The following is an 18,818-nucleotide window of genomic DNA, read 5'->3' as shown; positions in this document are numbered from 1 at the left end:
TTTCTGCGCCACTTTTGGACAGAACATTTCTGATTTTTGTAATGTTAAGGAGAAGGGAAAACACTTTCCCTGAAACATGTATCATATAGTGTGTGTGTGGCAGGCTTACAATGATTGCAGAAACAACATGAGTGCACTGACCCTGGTGCACTCATGTATGCAGCTGGAGGATTAATGTCTGAAGGGGTACGGGACTATAAAAAGTTTGGGAACCACTGGTCTATATATATCAATCAATAACAGATCTTTGTTTTTCCTGAATCTCTGTTTGGCTATTTGCTAACAATTAGGGAAATCTTAGCAAAGTTGAAGTGAGTGCTAAATGATCATCTTTATTCTAGTTTCCTCATGTGACGCACACAATATGTATGGACATGTTTTATTCCGTTATTTTTCGTTATTTTCTAGAGCCATCCAAGTATTTGCATTGAAAGGAATGTATTACTTCCTCAATGGGGAGCGTTCGTGGGATTGTGAGGTCTTGTATGTTGCTGTTGCTTGTTCAATCTTGGAGAATGCCTAATACTGAACACTCCTAACTTTTCTCCGTCTCATCATTCCACCCTGTTAATTCAGGTATGTTATGCGCAAAAGTGAAATCAATTGCCAGAGAGACACCGATTGCCAGCTGCCTCTGATTGGGAACCATACCTAGGTAGCCTGTTCCCACCAGTTCTGTCTCTGTGTCTGCACCAGACAGAACTGGTTCGTGTTGGTCTATTTTTGTTATTTTGATCGTAGTGTTCTGAGTTAAAATAAATATACTGTACATCATGAACACGTACCACTCTGCACTTTGGTCCTCTACACCCTTCTTCAACCCACGACAGCCGATACAGACCTACCCCCCACCAACGGACAAAGCAGCATGGTAAGGTGGACTCCTGGACATGGGAGGACGTTCTGGACGGCAAGGGAGTCTACACATGGGAGGAGATCCTGGCGGGAAGGGATCGCCTTCCACGGGAACAGGTGGAGGCAGCTAGGAGAGCAGAGGCAGCCGGAGAAAGGAACTAGAGGTATGTGGGAACACGGCAGTCAAGGAAGTCTGAGAGGCAGCACCAAAACCTTTTTGGGAGGGGCACACGGGGAGTGTGGCAGAGTCCGGAAGCAGACCTGAGCCAACTTTCCGTGCTTACCATGGCGAGCATGGGACCGGTCAGGCCCCGTGCTATGGGCTGATGCGCACGGTACCGAGGCTGAGTATTCACAGGCCAGTATGCTCGGATGTCAGCATCCCGCATTTGCCGAGGGAAAGCTGGCATGCAGCCAGAACGGGTGGGGCCAGTTATGCGCTCGAGACCGCCAGTGCGCCTCCACGGCCCTGTGTATCGGGTGCCTCCTCCTCTTGGTGTTCTCTGGCAAATGTAAAACGTCCTGCACGGTGTTGGGCTGTAAGCACAACCCCCACCTGTGGACGTCGGGCCCTCATACCACCCTCATGGAGTCTGTTTCTGACCGTTTGAGCAGACACTTACACATTTGTGGCCTGCTGGAGGTCATTTTGCAGGGCTCTGGCAGTGCTCCTCCTTGCACAAAGGCGGAGGTAGCGGTCCTGCTGCTGGGTTGTTGCCCTCCTACGGCCTCCTCCACGTCTCCTGATGTACTGACCTGTCTCCTGGTAGCGCCTCCATGCTCTGGACACTACGCTGGCAGACACAGCAAACCTTCTTGCCACAGCTCGCATTGATGTGCCATCCTGGATGAGCTGCACTACCTGAGCCACTTGTGTGGGTTGTAGACTCCGTTTCAGGCTACCACTAGAGTGAAAGCACCGCCAGCATTCAAAAGTGACCAAAACATCAGCCAGGAAGCATAGGAACTGAGAAGTGGTCTGTGGTCCCCACCTGCAGAACCACTCCTTTATTGGAGTTGTCTTGCTAATTGCCTATAATTTCCACCTGTTGTCTATTTGCACAACAGCATGTGAAATGTATTGTCAATCAGTGTTGCTTCCTAAGGGGACAGTTTGATTTTGTAAGAAAATAGCATTGAATAGTTTGCTAGCTTTATTCTAACCGGAGTTAACTTTGCTAAGAGCTAGCTAGCTCTAGGCAATTGGGTTTCAACTATTGTTAGCTCACGTGTTGATGGTTTAGAATGTAAAGTTGTAGCATTGTTTAGCATAGGCCTCCAGTCATTTGTTACTTTCTAGAAATTGTTATTGTTTGTACAGTGAGCACTATATAATATAATGTAGCCTCTTATGCTACAATTAGACTGTTTTACATGCCAAATTGCTTTTGTTGCTAGATGCTAAATTCTACTGATTGAATTAGCCTAAGATTATATGCACTATTCGTGAGAGGTAATATGTGAATGTGCAGATGTATATAAATAGCTTTTTGAGCATGAAACCATTATTTTGATTCTCAATAATGAAATGTGAAGAATGGCTAACACTGAACGTTATTAACTTCTCAGTCTCATCATTCCACCCTGTTAAATTGCTGTCCGAGGCATATGACTCATATTAGCTGATCAGAACATTTATGAAAGTTGCTCTTCACTCACGTACTACACTGTCTTACCAAAAGCCAGTGACTTGATAATCAATCAATGTGATTTTGTTTTACTTAAGCTCGGTCTGTGTACAGTTGAAGTCGGAAGTTTACATACACTTTGGTTGGAGTCATTAAAATTTGTTTTTCAACCACTCCACAAATTTCTTGTTAACCAACTATAGTTTTGGCAAGACGGTTAGGACATGTACTTTGTGCATGACACAAGTAATTTTTCCAACAATTGTTTACAGACAGATTATTTCACTTATAATTCACTGTATCACAATTCCAGTGGTCAGAAGTTTACATACATCATGATGGCATCATGAGGAGGAAATTTACGTGGATAGATTGAAGCAACATCTCAAGACATCAGTCAGGACATTAAAGCTTGGTCGCAAATGGGTCTTCCAAATGGACAATGACCCCAAGCATACTTCCAAAGTTGTGGAAAAATGGCTTAACGACAACAAAGTCAAGGTATCGGAGTGGCCATCACAAACCCCTGACCTCAATCCCATACAAAAATGTGTAGGCGGAACTGAAAAATAATGTGTGAGCAAGGAGGCCTACAAACCTGACTCAGTTACACCAGCTCAGGAAGAGCTTTCTCAAATTCACCCAATTTATTGTGGGAAGCTTGTGGAAGGCTACCCGAAACGTTTGACCCAAATTCAACAATTTAAAGGCAATGCTACCAAATACTAATTGAGAGTATGTAAACTTCTGACGAATGTGATGAAAGAAATTAAATGCTGAAATAAATAGTTTTCTCTACTATTATTCTGACATTTCACATTCTTAAAATAAAGTGGTGATCCTAACTGACCTAAAACAGGGAATATTACTGGGATTAAATGTCAGGAATTGTGAAAAACTGAGTTTAATTATATTTGGCTAAGGTGTATGTAAACTTCCGACTTCAACTGTATTTGGTCAATTCAGTTCTGGTTGGACAAAATTTGTTTTCTCATCTATTACTGATAAGAAATATTTAGCATGCAATAATGTAGCCCAAATCAAGTGTATAATTCTTCTATTGACTCACGTAGTATCCTAGAGCCTAGGCTATTTTCCTATCGCCCTAACCCACTGAAACCTAAAATCATGACTCCTGTCTCGCATGAAAATGATCAAAGCACGTCTCACCTATGCATGGCAAAATACCGCTATAACATATTCCCGCTTCTCTGCGCTCTCGTATTCCTGCCCATATGTGAGTGTCGGTAGATAATATGTGATCAAACAACAGTATGAGTGTAAATATATATATATATTTTTTAAACAGAGTTGGTCCCAGTTAGGATACCTTGATATTGAAACAATTTGCCCGTTATTCAAGAGCTGATCTGCTAGCTGTATACAGTTCTGTAGTTCATTGGAGGTCATCTAGCATGCATAGCAACTTTGGTCAATAGATTTTTGTTTGACTGCCATTACAAAGTTTGTATGATTCGACAATGCTATGGCCTACCACATTTCAGCAGTAGACCTAGGCTGAATTAATTGAACATAATGCTCTGAATTTATGAATGGCTTGTTTCGCAATTCACAGTAATGTCATTGGCGATCAAAGTTACTCTATCATTACTAAACATCAGTATCACTTGCTGTGAAATCTTTACATCATTCCAAGACGCAATGTAGGGCAGAAAAAAATCTTACTTTGGGAGAAACCTTAGTGACCATATATTGGTTTTAAACTGTTTAAATGGGCATTTTTGCAGTATTTCCCGGAATTCGCAAGATAAATATGAATTATTCCCAGCATTGAAACTTGGTAGATAAAGGAACATATGAATCCCGACTCTCTCCTTTATCTCTTCAGGCACAAAAACACGAGCTGCCTACTAGAAGGACTTGAGGTTTGAGAATGAGGAGACGGGAGGCTGGGAGGCAAGTAAAACCACATTGGTATCGGAGTAGGGCAAAGGAATGCAAGTGCTTTTGTTCAAGTGGCAACAGTAGTGGCTGGGGTTTTGCCAGTTTCACCAGAGACTGTGTGTATAACCCAGTGGTGGAGCTGCTGAAATGAAGAACAAGGCAATGACACAACACAGCAGCCAGATTATATTATCCACAAATCTGTTATCATACACTGGTACTTTGAAAAAATTAAAACCTTGAACAGCTTTAAATAAAAGCTCTTTCAGAAACAGGATAGTCCTGGCTGTAAACGTCATCGTTCGTCTGTTGAATGAAGAGAGTCAGACCGAAATGCAGCGTATAGGTTACTCATGACTTTAATGAAATAAATCGCCGTACATGATATAACTGAAATAAGAAAACAACAAACGAAACGTGAAACTAATTACAGCCTATCTGTTGACTACAACACAGAGACAGGGACAAACACCCACAAAATACAACGCGAACTCAGGCTACCTAAATACGGTTCCCAATCAGAGACAACGATAAGCAGCTGACTCCAATTGAGAATCGCCTCAGGCAGCCAAGCCTAACTAGACACACCCCTAATCATACACAATCCCAATTAATACAAACCCCAATACGAATACAACATATTAACCCATGTCACACCCTGGCTTACCCAAACATATACCAAAAACACAAAATATAATGACCAAGGCGTGACACTGGCAATACAAACACTAGAGGTGAATACCCAGCTGCGACAATGGATAATACTGTAGGCAGGCTATTAAGAAAGTATTCATACTAGAGATTTTCACTGATCCACTGGTCCCCGATTAACAATTTTCCTTTTATAAATGTTTTTGTTTTTACAACTTTTTCGTGGTATCCAATTGGTAGTCACAGTCATGTCTCATCGCTGCAACTCCGGTACGGACTCGGGAGAGGCGAAGGTGGAGAGCCGTGCGTCCTCCGAAACACAACCCAACCAAGCCGCACTGCTTCTTGACAAAATGCACACTTAAACCTGGAAGCCAGCCGCACCAATGTGTTGGAGGAAACACCATGCACCTGGAGACCATGTCAGCATGCACTGCACCCGGCACGCCACAGGAGTCACTAGTGTACGATGGGGCAAGGACATCCCTGCTGGCCAAACCCTCCCCTAATGACACTGGGCCAATTGTGCGCCACCCCATGGGTCTCCTGGTCACGGCCGGCTGCGACGGAGCCTGGACTCAAATTCAGAATCTCTAGTGACACAGCTAGCACTGCAATGCAGTGGCTTAGACCACTGTACCACTCGGGAGGCCTGAAATGTATTTCCTTCTTAATGCGTTTGAGCCAGTTGTGTTGTGACAAGGTAGGGTTGGTATACAGAAGATAGCCCTATTTGGTAAAAAACAAAGAGCATATTATGGCAAGAACAGCTCAAATAAGCAAAGAGAAACAACAGTCTATCATTACATTACGACATGAAGGTCAGTCAATCTGGAAAATGTCAAGACCTTTGAACGTTTCTTCAAGTGCAGTCGCAAAAACCATCAAGTGCTGTGATGAAACTGGCTCTCATGAGGACCGCCAGAGGATAAGTTCATTAGAAATACCAGCCTCAGAAATGTCAGCCCAAATAAATGCTTCAGAGTTCAAGTAACAGACACATCTCAACATAAACTGTTCAGAGGAGACTGCGTAAATGAGACCTTCATGGTCGAATTTATGCAAAGAAACCACTACTAAAGGACACCAATAATAATAAGAGACTTGCTTGGGCCAAGAAACATGAGCAATGAACATTAGACTGGTGGAAATCTGTCCTTTGGTCTGATGAGCGCAAATGTGAGAATTTTGGTTCCAACTGCCGTGTCTGAGATGCAGAGTAGGTGAATAGATTATCTCTGCATGTGTGGTTCCCACCATGAAGCATGGAGGACAGGTGTGATGGTGTGGGGGTGCTTTGCATGGCTACCACAGCAATCTGCAGCGATACACCATCCTATCTGGTTTGCACTTAGTGGGGCTATCATTTCTATTTCAACAGGACAATGACTCAAAACACACATCCAAGCTGTGTAAGGGCTATTTGACCAATGTGCATCAGATGACCTGGCCTCCATAATTACCCGACCTCAACCCAATTGAGATGGTTTAGGATGAGTTGGACTGCAGAGTAATGGAAAAGCAGCCAACAGGTGTTCAGCATATCAAGATTGTAGGAAAAGCATTCCTCATGAAGGGGGTTGAGAGAATGCCATGTGCAAAGATGTCGTCAAGGCAAAGGGTGGCTACTTTGAAGAATCTAAAATATATTTTGATTTGTTTAAAACTTTTTTACTACATGATTCCATATGTGTGGTTTCATAGTTGTGATGACTTCACTATTATTCTACAATGTAGAAAATAGTAAAAAAAACAAAGAAAAACTCTTCAATGAGTAGGTGTGTCCAAACTTTCGACTGGTACTGTAGGTATTCACAACCCTGAGTCAATGCATGTTAGTATCACATGTGGCAGTGATCGTAGTCACTGTACACCTTGATTGTACAATATAAATTCTTCAAGCTCTGTCAAGTTGGTTGTTGATCATTGCTCCGACAGCCATTTAAGTGTAGATCTAAACCAGTTTAAGTCAAAACTGTAACTAGGCCACTCAGGAACATTCAATGTTGTATTGGTAAGCAACTTGTTTAGATTTAGCCTTGTGTTTTAGATTATTGCCCTACTGAAAATGTGAATGTCTCCCAGTGTCTGTTGGAAACATCAAGCATTCCCATAACATGATGCCATGCTTGAAAATACGAAGAGTGGTAATCAGTGATGTATTGTGTTGTATTTGACCCAAACATAAAACTTTGTATTCAGGACATGAAGTTAATTTATTTGCGTTTTTTTTTTCAGTTTTACTTCAGTGTCTTATTGGAAACAGGATGCTTGTTTTGGAATGGTTTTATTCTGTACAAGCTTCCTTCTTTTCACTTTGTCATTTAGGTTCGTATTGTGGAGTAAATACAAAATGTTGATCCATCCTCATTTTTATTCCATCACAGCCATTAACCTTTGTACCTGTTTTAAAGTCACCATTGGCCTCATGGTGAAATCCCAGAGCAGTGTCCTTCCTCTCTGGCAACTAGGTTAGGAAGAACGCCTGTAGTTACTCTGCAGTTACTCTGTATTTATACACCATCAAAGTGTAATTAATAACTTCACCATGCTTAAAGGTATATTCAATGTCTGGTGCCTTTTGCGAGGCATTGGAAAACCTCCCTGGTCTTTGTGGTTGAATCTGTCTTTGAAATGCACTGCTCGACTGAGGGACATTCCAGATAATTGTATGTGTGGGTGTACAGAGATGAGGTAGCCATTCAAAAAGCATGTTAAACACTATTATTGCACACAGAGTGATTCCATGCAATTTATGTGAGTTAAGCTAATTTTTACTCCTGAACTTATTTAGGCTTGCCATAACAAAGGGGTTAAATACTTACTGACTCAAGACATTTCAGCTTTTCATTTTTAATTAGATTTGTAAAAATGTCTAAAAACATAATTCCACTTTGACATGATGGGGTATTGTGTGTAGGCCAGTGACACAAAATCTCAATTTGTTCCATTTTTAATTCAGGCTGTAACAACAAAATGTGGAGGTGTGTGAATACTTTCTGAAGGCACTTAACCCTGGATGACATTATTTGGTTTCGTGCCCTTTTATCCTCCCACCAAACCTGATATGACACAAAAATCTATATATAAAAAAAATACTTCTGTTGACTCCAAACATTACAATTTAAACCTTGCATGGACATATTGCAAAATCAGAGGATGGGGATTTAGCTCACAACAAGAGGATCAGTTTTTCTTAGAAGGCAGAGCATTTAGACAGGAACCTTCACATCCCATCCGTCCCTCGCTCCCTCCCGGCCTGATTCCCTGTACTGGCACTGAACCATGACAGGTTTCATAAGTGACATCTGATCTAGTTGTTTATCCCTTACATTTAATCATCCCCAATTCTAGGTCTACGGCCGATTGCATAATGACTACCAAAATCCCTTTCATTTTGAATACAGGTTAAGGGATTAAACATCAGGACATTTGCACCATACACTTTCATATGAGACATCAAGCTGTTGATGTTGTTTTCTAAAAATTAAGATGCAGTTTCCATGTTGGAAAATTATTGTTGTACATAAACCTAACTACATTAACCCCTGTAGGTCTAAGCCCTTAGATCGCAATATCTACTAAACAAACATATGGAAGATGGTCCTAAAGTTGAAAGTTTAGTCATTTGATTTAGAATATTCTGACGCCTGTAGATATACGTTTTTGAAGTGTCTGTCCTGTATGTGACCCGTTTCAGGAAACTAGGCCTATGTCACGGATCACTACTTTACAGGAGAGCTGTTTTTTATTATCAAAATGCGTTGTTTGGCAGAAATGCTTTCTCGAGCATGTGAACTTTCATGTGCCTTAATAACAAACTTGTATGCCATCTGTACATAGGAATAATTGTAAAAATGACGAACCTAGTTGGTTTAGCCAACAGATAAACCAACAAGCAGATAAAGTCAGCAACCTTCCCGTTAGCCATGATTGGCTGAGATAAATAACTGGGCTGGACATGCCAAGAGAGGAGTTTGAATTGGTTTTCAAATATAGCACGCTTCTGTCTATTGAGCTGATCAGTATGTGTAGGTAATCCTGTCTAACGTGGCTTTTTAAAATGTAACGCGTAGTAAAACTGCTGCTCTCCACTTTCTGGAGGACTGCTTTTTGAAATCAGTGGAATTTGAGTACGATAGCTTAGGAGATGGAGAAAACACCTGTCTCCAGATTACATCTTCAAACTAAGGGCAACCATGGCATCCGTGACAGGAGACACGTCCATCCATGATGTATACGGGTAAGATAGTCTAGCTAGCTACATTTTCAGATATTACATGTTTATAATTGACAGAAAGTTTTGTATTTTTTAATTTTTAATTTTACCTTTTATTTATACAGGTTTTCCTCATAGAGATAACATCTCTTTTCCAAGAGAGGCCTGGTCCAATAGCAGCAGGGGGAACAATGTTTCAGACAAAAAAACTTACACACACTAACACAACATTAAACAAAACTATAAACACAACTATAAACACACATACAGTACAACAAAAACATTTTACTTTAAAAACATGTAAGTCTTGACTAAAAACAGCTGGCCTAAAAACAGTTACACTATTCTATGACATTTACATCGATCAAGTGTTTAAACTCCACCAACAAAACTAGATCATCAAATTTTAAAATGTTCAGGAGAGAATTCCAGGACCACGGAGCTAAGTAACTAAAATGATTTCTACCATGACCTATTCTAATTTTTGGTACTGTTAGCAGCAAATGAGAATGGGACCATAATTGATATTTACCGACCTGACTAAAAAAGAACAGCGATAAAATGGCATTTTCACAATATGACCTTATAAATCAGTGTATAACAATGTTTAAGCCTATGTAAGGTTAATGACGACCAGCCAACAGTGCTGTAGAGATCACAATGATGTGTTAGACGTTTTCAATTTGTAATGAACCTGAGGGCTGCATGATACACTGAATCAAGTGCTGTCAGGGTAGTGGTTGAGGCCTGCACATATATAACATCACTAAATTCTAAAACCACCAGTAATGTACATCGTACCAGCTCCTTCCTGGCCTCAAAAGAAAAACAAGCCTTGTGGCAGTGTTGTGGCCAGACCTAAAACCTGATTGCATTCCATTAAAAGATGTTGTTTTCGTGGAAGTAGGCCTTTAGCTGCCTACTAACTAAGGACTCCAGTACCTTTGACAGTACAGACAATTTTGATATGGGTCGATAGTTGTCAAGTAACGAAGGATCTCCACCTTTCAGGAGAGGCAGTACAAAAACAGATTTCCATAACTTGGGGATTTCCTTAACATCAAGCGTGAGGTTAAAACATACATGTTAATGGAGAGTAATGATGTCTGCTGGATTATTTAAATTATGTGAAGTAGATTTCAGGTAGTGGTCTGCTTTCAATTTACGAATCATAGCCACACCCATATTGCAAAGATGTTTAAAAGCCATTCAATCATCTGCCAAACTAGTCCCTCTTGTTTTAGCCAACATAGCATTTCGTTCCCTTATGATTTTTGTCAATTCCTTAGTAAACCAAGGGTTCTCTCTGCCCTTAATCACAATTTTTTTAAAGGGGCATGCCCATGGTGTAAGGATGTGAAACGGCTTGCTTACCTCTGCAATGGCCACGGCTTTTGTGGAGCGATGGGTAACGATGCTTCGAGGGTGACTGTTGTTGATGTGTGCAGAAGGTCCCTGGTTTGCGCCCGGGTATGGGCGAGGGGACGGTTTAAAATTATACTGTTACATTGATGCTGTTGACCCGGATTACTGGTTGCTGCGGGAAAAGGAGGAAGGTCAAAAGGGGGGTGAGTGTAACGGATGTGAAATGGCTTGCTTAGTTAGCGGTGTGCGCTGTTACGTCACTTGCTCTGAGACCTTGAAGTAGTGGTTCCCCTTGCTCTGCAATGGCCGTGGAGCGATGGGTAACGATGCTTCGAGGGTGAATGTTGTCGTTGTGTGCAGAAGGTCCCTGGTTCGTGCCCGGGTATGGGCGAGGGGACGGTTTAAAATTATACTGTTACAATGGCATACATCCTGGAATGCGTTGTGGAAGAAAGAAAAGGCTAGTTCAACATCAGGGATTAATTCCATTCTAGAAAGTGGTTTCATTTCAAGTTAAAGTTTACTGTTAGCTTGCTAATTTTGGCTGGCTCGCTAGCTACCTGCCAGTTACCTGAATTATCTTACTTATATCTCAGAGCTATTTGCTTGGCTAGTTATAGCCTAATGTTAGCTAGCTAACATTGAACCTGGTAGGTAAGCTACCTGCAGATTCATGGAGGGTTAGCAAAGTCATGAGTTGGGATTATGAATCATTGTTTAGCTAGCTAGCTACATGTCTTAACAAAAGACTCCACTAATGCAAGTATCCACTTCAATAGAATGTCACTGCAACAACTGTTGATAGACGTAGCTGGTAAATTTGCTCTGGCCATCTACTCAGATTTCAGACCATGAGTAATATAGTCTATCTAGCTACATTTTCAGATATGACACAATGACATCATTTTGACATATTGTCTTTTCATTTCAAGTTAGCTGTACTGTTAGCTAGCTAGCTAACATTAGCCTGCTCGCTAGCTAACGTTGTGTATGATCTTATTATTCATATAAGAGCCATTTGCTTGGCTAGTTATAGCCTAATGTTAGCTAGCTAACATTGAAACCTGTTGGTTAAATACCAGCAGATTCATGCAGGGTAGTAATGTCATGAGTTGGGATTATGCTTCATTGGTTAGCTAGCTACATCTTAACAAAAGACTCCACTATGCAGGTAACCATTTCGGGTGCATTCCTAAATTCAGTCTGGCCATCTAGATCACTCTCGTCTGAATGTGACAGAGCGCAGAATGGCTGATGAATTTACGAACGCTTAACACCCGTTGAATATGGGTTGTGTCAATAAAAGTCAGCAAAAAAGCGTCATTAAATTGTTGCCAGCAGCGCAGTTAGTCACCAAAGCTCTGGATAACATAAAAACATTTTCTCAAAAGTGATGTTACAAGTTGATCAACTTTCAAAGCAGAATGACTTTCCCATTGTTCCACAAGTACAGTGTATGATATACACCATTATATAGCTCTGTGTCTCTGCTTTTATCCAATGTAAAAACAAAACACTATTTCTAATTTTGCTACACAAGACCAAGTCAAGGTGTTCGGTCACATGTTGATGTCGTTGACGATATTGTTGACGTTTTAATTCTGATACCAGTTAGTTTTGAACTATACTCTTCTTATTTTATTCTATTGAATGAAATGTGGGGGAAGGGGGATAAAAAAAATGTTTTTGATTTAGACCAATGTTTGGTCACTTGAACTTTTTGCTATTTTTACAGCTCGGTACTGGATTAACTTCTGATGACTCCCCTGAAGCTTGTGTGTGTCATAGAGCAGAACAACCAACACTTGAGTTCGTGAGAGTCTCCCCTTTCAATATTGGTGACATTAGTTTGTAGGTCGATTTGTGATGTTTTTACTCATGTGTAGAAAAAGACCGCTTTCACAAGCCCCGTGTTATGGAATAGGCAAGAAACGGTGAGTCTAGCATAAACACACAGGGAGCCATTCAATATTCCAAATGACATCACCATGTGACTACCTAAACAAAAATATAACATGCAACAATTTCAAAGTAACAGGTACAGTTCATATAATAAATTCATTAGGCCCTATTCTATGGATTTTACATGATTGGGCAGACGTGCAGCCATGGGTGGGCCTTGGAGAGCAGAGGCCCACCCACTGGGGAGCCAGACCCACCCACTGGGGAGCCAGACCCACCCACTGGGGAGCCAGACCCACCCGCTGGGGAGCCAGGCCCTGCCAAACAGAATTCGTTTTTGGGTTTTTTTTTTCATTATTTTTTTATTGCTCAGCACCTCCCACTCCCCAGACGATCCCGCAGGTGAATTCCTTTGGATGGTGAGGTCCCTGGCTGGCATGGTTAGACGTGGTCTGCTTTTGTAAGGCCGGTTGGACATACTGACAAATTCTTTCAAACAACATTGGAGGCAGCTTATGGTAGAGAAATTAACATTCAATTCTCTGGCAACAGCTCTGGTGGACATTCCTGCAGTCAAACACATATTCTTTTTGTTGTGTACCCGTACAATAAAATATGTTCTAAACTCTTCATCACAACTAGACATTACATGCTTTTCCACTTCACTGCTTCAGTTCCATTACAGGATGATGTCATGGTTCTGGTGAGGAACAGGGACACAGGGAGCTCTGGCCTGGCCTCCACACACAGAGCCATTCATCCAATCGGTAAGGCCAGCGCTCCCCTCTCTGCCTTACAACAGCCATGGGAAATCACTATGAGTCATCTGTTGTACCAACGGCTTAGAGATGATATACTGTATAAGGTCATTATACGGTCTATATCTCTTTCTTCCCACCCTCCCTTTTGAGTAGAAAATACATTTACTAATTTGTTGATTTGATTGAGTCCTGAATACAAGTGAAATAGTGAGGCCAGGTTAAGCATAACAGGCTTGTAGAGTAGAAGGAGAGGGAGAGGGTGTTCTAAATTGAGAGCCTCTAGTTATTTCCTCTTGCTCTTGTTTTCCTGTCCCTCACATCTCTCATTTCTGTCAGAGAAACACTTATTTCTCTCCATTTTGAATGCAGAAATAAAGAGCTATTCAGCCGGTGCTGCTCATTGTGGCTCTTCTTGTCAGTGTCATTTGTGAGTCTGTGCCCTCGATCCCTCCCTCTCAATGATTGAGACCTGACTTCCATCTGTAATGGATGGGTATTGTGATGCTGAGTGGGCTGTTCTGCTTTCCCACAGCCGTGTGAAAAGGGCTTGGCACATCGTTGGCCTGTGTTTGTGCAGCATCCATAGACTGGCACTGACAAGGTCATGATTCAAACAGCACCCTAACCTCTTCCCACCCCAAACATGCTTTTTCCCATGCTTTTATAATTGATTAAACGGTTTGTGTTTGTATGTTTACCCTTTCTCTCTCAGTCTCTCGATTTCATTGTGTACACCAACATGGCTGGTCTGCCTTGGCTTGACTACAGCCAGTGCATTTGGTAGGACAAACATTTTGTTCTCACACACAAACACAGCTTCACATACAGACTGAGAACACACAATGCACACATACCTCCCCCACACACCCACATCCCAAGACACTCCTGGAGATAGTCGGGGGACAGCCACCATCTGTCTTTTCACCCTCGTCTTCTCTTCCTTCTCACCCCCGTCCCCAAATCACTCTTTCCACAAGACACTGCTCTGGGTTAAAAATGATGAGTCTGATTCACAAAGGATTCCATTAACCACACCGTCTGCCTGGTGCACTCTTAAAATAAAAAAAAGGTGCAAGTTGGAACCAAATAAGGTTTTTGAGAGCAATGCCATAGGGGAACCACTTTAGGTTATCTGAAGAACCATAAAATGGGATGTTCCTTTGAACAACCACACAAAAATCCGAAACCAGAAATGTTTCAGACATCCAGGATTGGAATTGAATATCCAGAGTTTAAGCATTATTTGCATACTTCCTAGGGTGAATTTTATTAAAAGTACCACTCATGACTGCTTGGTAGATATGGTTGTTACATTACATTTTATCCTGTGGCATTCAAGTGAGATCCTAAGGGAATAGGTTGTCATTAAAATCCCACTCTTTAAAGGGGCAATCATAAAAACTTGTTTTACTCCAATGTTTGTAAGCACTATATCCTCAAACCATGGTTTAAACTATACATTTGTATATCCTGGATGCTCTATCCTTGCATCCATAGCTCTGTTTATGAATCGGAGAGTGATTACATTTCTCCAGACCCATTCCTCAGCTTTTTACCGAACCAGGGGTTGGGAGGCCGCTTTGTTATTGTTTCTACTGCTGATTACCACTTTAAGACAATACATATTTCATAAGGGCTTATTTTGATGGCCTAGTTTTACCCTAATACAGTGGCCTGAAACTCAGTTTATATGCCAGATCAAGCCTGCAAATCACATGATGTTTTGCAAAGTGATGTTTAATTCCTATTGAAATCCAGACAGAGTGGGGATATCCAACAATCTTTAAAAAAAAAAAAGTTATGTCACTACCGTAAATATCTAAACTGGAACAACCATTTCAATGCAATAAGTCCAAGTAACAGATTTAAATATTTTCAAAAAATGTATGTTATTTTAATTTTGCTACTCAAATATGAGTCAAATCTACAGTACATGCAAAAACAAAAGATATTGAAACAAACAATTCTAAATATCAACGTGCAATAGAGCATGCTGGGAAATATAATACTGATGGATGTGGTTTCGGTTCAACTCAGGTTATTAACCACAACACTGGGGTTCTTTTACACCATCGAATGTTAAATTAGTTATTGAAATCAACACTATAAAATGACTGAAATCAACACTAGTTAACCCTGGCCAATTTGCTGTATGCTAGGAATGGGACACATCTGAGGGTCTCCATACCTTTCAAGTACATTTTACAATTCTAAACAACCATAGACGCCACATCAAGAACCCCACACTTACCTCAAAAGATTATTTAATCGGGCAAGCGTTTGGGCAAACGTTTGGGCAAGCATTTGTGAACCTTTTTTTTTTCATTGTACAGCAAGACCCAAACATTAACCAACATTTTTTCTTGGTACACAAAACCCAAACATACCTCTGACTTCATGAAGCCTCTGGTAGATGCGTCAGCAAAATCTATCAGCCCAACAAATAGCATGCAGAAGCTAAAATATCTGACGTTAAATGCCTAGTGCACAGCATGGAAGTGTACTTAAACCCCCGTAGAAACGGTCACATGCCTAGCCAGTATCCACCATGCATAAATACAGTAGATAATTAGAGTAGTGGTATGCGGGTGAATGTGTGGCATGCATTGATTTAATCTTTGCTATTACTTAGGATCCCCATAATCGCTGCAAAAACATCAGCTACTCTTCCTGGGGTCCACATGAAGCATAATATAATACAAAACATTATTAGTCAAGGACTGAAATACATACATTTAATACGTCACACATAGCCTACATGTCAATACATACAGAGCATTTGGAAATTATTCAGAACCCTTGACTTTTTCAACATTTTATTACGTTACAGCCTTACTCTAAAATGTATTTCTTTGTTTTAAATTCCCCTACCCAATCTACACACAATATCCCATAATGACAGAGCAAAAACAGATTTTTATTCACTTCTGCAAATTTATCACATTTACATAAGTATTCAGATCCTTTACTCAGTACTTTGTTGAAGCATCTTTGGCAGCGATTACAGCGATTCTTGAGTATTATGCTACAAGCTTGGCATACCTGTATTTGGGGAGTTTCTCCCATTCATCTTCACAGATCATCTCAAGCTCTGTCAGGTTGGATGGGGAGCGTCCCTGCACAGCTATTTTCAGGTCTCTCCAGAGATGTTAGATCGGGTTCAGGTCTGGGCTCTGGCTGGGCCACACAAGAACATTCAGAGACTTCTCCTGAAGCCGCTCCTGCGTTATTTTAGCTGTGTTCTTAGAGTCGTTGTCCTGTTGGAAGGTGAACCTTCGCCCCAGTTTGAGGTCCTGAGCGCTCTGGAGCAGATTTTCATCAAGGATCGGTCAAGGATCGGTCCCTCGATCCTGGCTAACCCCCCAGTCCCTGCCGCTGAAAAACATCCCCACAGCATGCTTCCACCATCATGCGAAGCGAGGCGGCCGACTGAGATGGCCGCCTCGCTTCGCGTTCCTAGGAAACTATGCAGTTTTTTGTTTTTTTTACGTGTTATTTCTTACATTAGTACCCCAGGTCATCTTAGGTTTCATTACATACAGTCGAGAAGAACTACTGAATATAAGATCAGCGTCAACTCACCATCAGTACGACCAAGAATATGTTTTCCGCGACGCGGATCCTGTGTTCTGCCTTACAAACAGGACAACGGAATGGATCGCATACAGCGACCCAAGGAAACGACTCCGAAAAAGAGGGAAACGCGGCGGTGTTCTGGTCAGACTCCGAAAAAGGGCACATCGCGCACCACTTCCCAGTATTCTTCTTGCCAATGTCCAGTCTCTCGACAACAAGGTTGATGAAATCCGAGCAAGGGTGGCATTCCAGAGGGACATCAGAGACTGCAACGTTCTTTGCTTTACGGAGACATGGCTTACTGGGAAAACGCTATCCAGGGCGGTGCAGCCAACGGGTTTCTCCACGCATCGCGCCGACAGAAACAAACATCTCTCTGGTAAGAAGAGTGGCGGGGGCGTATGCCTCATGACTAACGGGACATGGTGTGATGAAGGAAACATACAGGAACTCAAATCCTTCTGTTCACCTGATTTAGAATTCCTCACAATCAAATGTAGACCGCATTATCTTCCAAGAGAATTCTCTTCGATTATAATCACAGCCGTATATATCCCCCCCAAGCAGACACATCGATGGCTCTGAACGAACTTTATTTAACTCTTTGCAAACTGCAAAACATTTATCCGGAGGCTGCATTCATTGTAGCTGGGGATTTTAACAAAGCCAATCTGAAAACAAGACTCCCTAAATTTTATCAGCATATCGATTGCGCAACCAGGGGTGGTAAAACCTTGGATCATTGTTACTCTAACTTCCGCGACGCATATAAGGCCCTGCCCCGCCCCCTTTCGGAAAAGCTGACCACGACTCCATTTTGCTGATCCCTGCCTACAGGCAGAAATTAAAACAAGAGGCTCCCACGCTGAGGTCTGTCCAACGCTGGTCAGACCAAGCTGACTCTGGGCAGACTAAATAACTTTTTTCTCGACGGGTCTCTCCTTCACTGCCCGACACTCCAAGACTGCTTCCATCACGTGGACTGGGACATGTTTCGTATTGTCCCTGTGTCAGATGGGAATATTGACGAATACGCTGATTCGGTGTGCGAGTTCATTAGAACGTGCGTCGAAGATGTCGTTCCCATAGCAACGATAAAAACATTCCCTAACCAGAAACCGTGGATTGATGGCAGCATTCGCGTGAAACTGAAAGCGCGAACCACTGCTTTTAATCAGGGCAAGGTGTCTGGCAACATGACTGAATACAAACAGTGCAGCTATTCCCTCCGTAAGGCTATTAAACAAGCTAAGCGTCAGTACAGAGACAAAGTGGAATCTCAATTCAATGGCTCAGACACAAGAGGCATGTGGCAGGGTCTACAGTCAATCACGGACTACAAGATGAAATCCAGCCCAGTCACGGACCAGGATGTCTTGCTCCCAGGCAGACTAAATAACTTTTTCCCGCTTTGAGGACAATACAGTGCCACTGACACGGCCTGCAACGGAAACATGCGGTCTCTCCTTCACTGCAGCCGAGGTGAGTAAGACATTTAAACGTGTTAACCCTCGCAAGGCTGCAGGCCCAGACGGCATCCCCAGCCGCGCCCTCAGAGCATGCGCAGACCAGCTGGCCGGTGTGTTTACGGACATATTCAATCAATCCCTATACCAGTCTGCTGTTCCCACATGCTTCAAGAGGGCCACCATTGTTCCTGTTCCCAAGAAAGCTAAGGTAACTGAGCTAAACGACTACCGCCCCCGTAGCACTCACTTCCGTCATCATGAAGTGCTTTGAGAGACTAGTCAAGGACCATATCACCTCCACCCTACCTGACACCCTAGACCCACTCCAATTTGCTTACCGCCCAAATAGGTCCACAGATGATGCAATCTCAACCACACTGCACACTGCCCTAACCCACCTGGACAAGAGGAATACCTATGTGAGAATGCTGTTCATCGACTACAGCTCGGCATTCAACACCATAGTACCCTGCCTTTGTCTGCGGGA

The sequence above is a fragment of the Oncorhynchus gorbuscha genome, linkage group LG03, assembly GCF_021184085.1.
Source record: "Oncorhynchus gorbuscha isolate QuinsamMale2020 ecotype Even-year linkage group LG03, OgorEven_v1.0, whole genome shotgun sequence".
In the NCBI taxonomy this organism is placed as follows: domain Eukaryota; kingdom Metazoa; phylum Chordata; class Actinopteri; order Salmoniformes; family Salmonidae; genus Oncorhynchus; species Oncorhynchus gorbuscha.
This window is presented reverse-complemented; position numbering follows the sequence as displayed.